Raw genomic sequence first — 4,780 nt, 5'->3', positions numbered from 1 at the left:
TCCTTTTGGATATTTTTAGAAATTCTGTATCCAAACAAAACTCTGGGAGGAAAATTTATACTCCCACCACCACCACGTGTGTGGTGTGCAGTGAAGCAGAAAAGCAATCAGACATACCCTCGACGGAGGAGAAAACAGCAGAATGAGCGTCCCTGGGCAAGGCATCCTGAGGGAGCCAGCCCATCAACTGCTTGCTTTGGAAACGACTGTTTTATATTTGTGGTAGAGCAGCAACAACAAAGAGTCTGCAGCCTCTAATCTAGTGCAAAGGACTTAGGAAAATATTCTTAATAGATAATTCAGCTGAGTGTCTCAGGGCCTTAGAAAGCCCAGCAGGGGAGCCTCAGAATTGGTTTCCTTTGATCTGACAAATCCACCCAGATCAGCGGGATCTCATACCATTTCTCTGCACAAATTTCATAGTCTCACACTCAGGGAGGCCCTGCCAAAGAGTCCCCAAACTGTGAGGACAAAAGCCCCACCAAATATTCAGCCATCAGCATCTCCACTGACTTCTTGGGAAATAAACCCTAAGCCTTTGGTTGCTCCAAGCTATGGGAAATGAAGGACGAGCTCTTAAAATATCACTTCCCACTTTCCTGCCTGCCTAAGTTGAGGGGTGCTACATGGCAGAAGAAAAATATCATTTTCCACGTTCCGTTCTGGAAAAGCCATACCCGTCTGTGGGGACACGGAGCTAGCATGGTGGCTATAGTCACGGGTGGTATCAGCATGACGGGGTCTGTGAGGGTTTAGATTTTCTAAGAGGTTAGATGGAAGAAAGGGAAGTGGATTCAAGGGAAAACAATGTTCTCTACGGAACTGTCACTTAAGAGAGAAGACCTCAGTAATCTAACCCAACAGAGGTCAAGAGGAAATAGGTACGGTAAAACACCATGCTCTTTCTAGACTGGCAGTGTCCTTCTGGCCTCTCTCTGTGGTCCTGAGTGTTCCTGCCACCCAGAAATGCCCACTGGAACCCAGGACTCAGTCTCAAATGGGTTAGTCTTCTGGACACATTGATCTCCCCGGAATGACACGTTCTTCAAGGCCTGCCTGTGTTTTGGGCCCTTCGTTTCTCTTGCACCTGATGAGGACAGTCCTTCTGCAAGAAAGCACTGACCATTTGAGTCGGCAGTGGGTGCTGACTGGAAGGAATTCCTGCTTCTGGGCACAAGCCATACCTAACATGGCTGCGTTCGCTGTCCTGTCCCATGTCACCCTCTTTCTCCTTTAGTAAAGAACTTAAGAACTCAAGATCAAGGAATTAAAGGCTGGTGTTCCAATGTAGAACGTAATGTTTGAAGAAGACTTTTTATTTTTGTTCTTTTGTGTATGTGTGATTTGTTGCTGCTGCTGCTGTTGCTGTTGCTTATTATGGGATATCTATCTGTACACTGTGAGAAGATATAGTGTTGTGATTGGTGTATTAAAAAGCTGAACAGCCAATAGCTAGGCAGGAGGGATAGGCAGGATTTCCGGAGAGAGAAAGGAAGAGGAGGAGTCACCAGGAGACATGGAGAGTAAACAGGAGGGGGCAAAATGGAAGAGTAGTGTCACATAATAGAACGTAGATTAGTATAAAGTTTTAAGAGCTAGTTAGGAAGAAGCCTAAGTTATAGGTCAAGCATTCATAATTAATAAGATGTCTCTGTACCATTATTTTTGAGCTGGCTGGTGGGGCAGAAAAAGATTCCTTATATTTGCTGTTGTTGCTGCTGTTGCTGTTTGGAAGAGGGTCTTGCTATGTAGCCCTAGCTGACCTGGAACTTGTTTTTGTAGACCAGGCTGGACTCTAAGACCCACAGAGATCTGTCTGCCTCTGCCCCCAAATGCTGGAATCAAATCGTGCACCACTGTGATGGCTGTTCTTGGTTGTCATTGACTATATCTGGAATGAACTATAATCTAGAAATGGATGGCATACTTGTGATCCAGAGCTTGAGACTGGATGGCATATGCCTTTGATCCAGACCTTGAGGCTGGAAGGTGGATCTTTAATCTGAGCCAGACCTTCTGTTGGGAGTCTGTATCAGGACAAGGGAAGAAGGAAGGCGGTGTATTTGTTCTTCGCCTGCTTGTCCTCACTTTGTCAGAACATCCATTTCTTCACTGGCAATGAAACCTACTTCTTTGGGATTCCAGCATACACCAAATACCAACTGAGACACCCAACCCATAGGACTGAGCACCTACTATAATCTTGGTCTTTCCATTCACAACTAGCCATTGTTGGACTACAGTCTGTATGTCATTCCAATAAGAGAGAGAGAGAGAGAGAGAGAGAGAGAGAGAGAGAGAGAGAGAGAGAGAGAGAGAGAGAGAGAGAGAGAGAGATTACATAAGTTTGTGACTCTAGAAAACCTCCACTAATACAACCACTATGCCTCGCCCACTTAGGAAGGTATTTGACTGCTCAAAAAGTTGCTGGTCTTAAAGATAAAATGTGGATAACAGTAATAGCTACTTCACAGAATATGAAGCATCACTGTCATCTGTGAGGTGTGCCACTGATGTGCACATAACATATGGTTAGCACACTCTCTGTTAGCTGGGACTGGGCACAGGCCATGAAGGCATGGATGAGTGCTGCTTATTGGCTTGTTCCTTGTGGTTTGCTCAACCTGCTTTCTTATATACCCCAGGACCACCAGCCCAGGGGTAGCACCAGACAATGGGCTAGACTCTCCTTCTTCAATCGTTGATTAAGAAAATGCGACACAGGCATGACTAAAGGTCAATAATAAAGGAATTTTCTTAATTGAGATTCCATCATTTTAGTTTGTGTCAAGTTGCTTAAAAAAAAACCAACAAACTAGTCAGTACAAGGGGGGGGGGGGGCGCTTAGAACTGGGCCCACAGGCCCAGTGGAGAATTCTTCATTACAGAACTCTGGCACCCAAGTCTGAGAATCACAGCTAAGAGGAGCGTTCCTAGTGATAGAAATCTGGACTCAAAGTGATGGCACGTTCTTCTCAGAGGAAGATGGAATGGTGAAATACTAAGTGGCAAAGCCTTTTCTCTAGTTTCATCTACAGAGAGAATGAAGTGGTGAGGGAAGAAGATCTTTGCCTAAGGTTACAAGAGCATTTGTCTGAGGCTCTCCAATGCTTCTTAGGTGACAGCCAGGAGGCAGCAAGAAGTCTCATGGTGTGGGCATGCAGATTAAAAAGGTCTGTGTTTATTGAAGGGTTAATTAAAGCAAGGCAGGTGTGTGGGAGGTAACGGTGAGTAAGGAATTCTTATGAAGATGACTGTGGATGTTTCGTAGACGGGGCTAAGGAATTGGATTTCACCTGTAGGTGGTGAACAGCCACTGAGGCCCAGGATATTGATTTTATATTAAATAAAAGAGTTGGTGAAGACACTAGGGGTTCAGTGTGCTGATCTGAGAGAAGAGAAGAAAACAGTAAACCATTGCAACATCATACATATGGCGTCCTAATACCACCATCTCCCTCCTCTTCCCTCCCCCAGTTTCTGTGATATTCCTTCAAAACGAAACTTTCACACTGGGACAGAAACTGAGTCTCATGCTTTCATCGCTGCTGAGGTTTCTGTGTCAAATAAAAAGCTGCCCCTTCAGTGGTCCTGAACCCAGACATCATCTACAGAATGTAAAAGCTTACAGGAAGTCTTTCTTCAGGCTGCTAATGAGCGGCTGCCCCTGTTGTGATTTCCCCACTTCTCAGGCATCCAGCAGGTTTTTTTTCCCTCCTCTCACATTGATGATATAGTGGGGAGACAGTTTCCAAAAATTTAGGGTGGCTAATGCATGCTTGGATCCTGTTGGCAGTCAGGAGTTCCAGAGAAAAAAGTTAGGGAGCTGCAAATGCAGGGTCTTCATGGATTCCAAAAGAGCATGGAAAGACCACTTGACTCCATGCAACACATGACACCCTGAAGCAGAGCAGAAAGACAATGGAGAACAAGCCACCGGAGAACATACTCCAGATATCTTGATCATGGAACGATTTTTCCAGAACTCTACAAAATGGGGCGGGGGTAGGGGGTAGGGGAGAGTAACACTTCCAATTCACAGAGCTGACAGAGACTACATCAAGTATTCAACTTTCTCATAAATCAGGGAGAGAAAGAACAAGTCTCAGGAGCAGACAAGGTAATTCACAGTAGAAATTCAAAAAGCCAACAACCGTGAAAAAAACTTATCCTCACTCAACCTACGACTGGAAACGAAATAATAAAACAGGAGTGGGCGATACTGTACTTGCTTACAATCCCAGCGCTTGGGAAGTCTGAGACAGAACGGTGGCTACAAGAAGTTCACAGTCAGCCTGACCTACGTGCTGTGATGGTAGTTGTCAACTCAGCAGAATTGGGATTCACCTAGAGATGAGCCTTTAGGTGTGCCCTTGATAGCGCTAATTGACGTGAGAAGATTTGTCTGCTAAGGAAGCCATTATTCCCCCCGGGCAGGAATCCTGGGCAATAGAAGCTAAGAAAGAGAGCTGAGCCGCAGCGGCATGCATTCATCCACATCTGTTTTGTGATTGTGGGTGTGATGCCAACAGCTTCAAGACTTCACTGCCTGTTGCCTTTTCTTCTCTGCTATGGGAGACTATGTCCTCGAACCGTGGGCAGACATCAGCCCTTTCTCCCTGGAGTTCCTTTGGTCAGTGTATTTTATCTCAGCCACAGGAAGCAAAGCGAAGACATGGGGACAACCCATCTCAAAAGGAAAAAGTCACAATGGAGAGATGTTGCATCTTCATAATACACCAGAACATTTTGAAGGTCAAGCAAAGTTGAGTATTGACAT

Source organism: Arvicola amphibius, chromosome 4 (genome assembly GCF_903992535.2).
Source record: "Arvicola amphibius chromosome 4, mArvAmp1.2, whole genome shotgun sequence".
Lineage (NCBI taxonomy): Eukaryota > Metazoa > Chordata > Mammalia > Rodentia > Cricetidae > Arvicola > Arvicola amphibius.
This window is presented reverse-complemented; position numbering follows the sequence as displayed.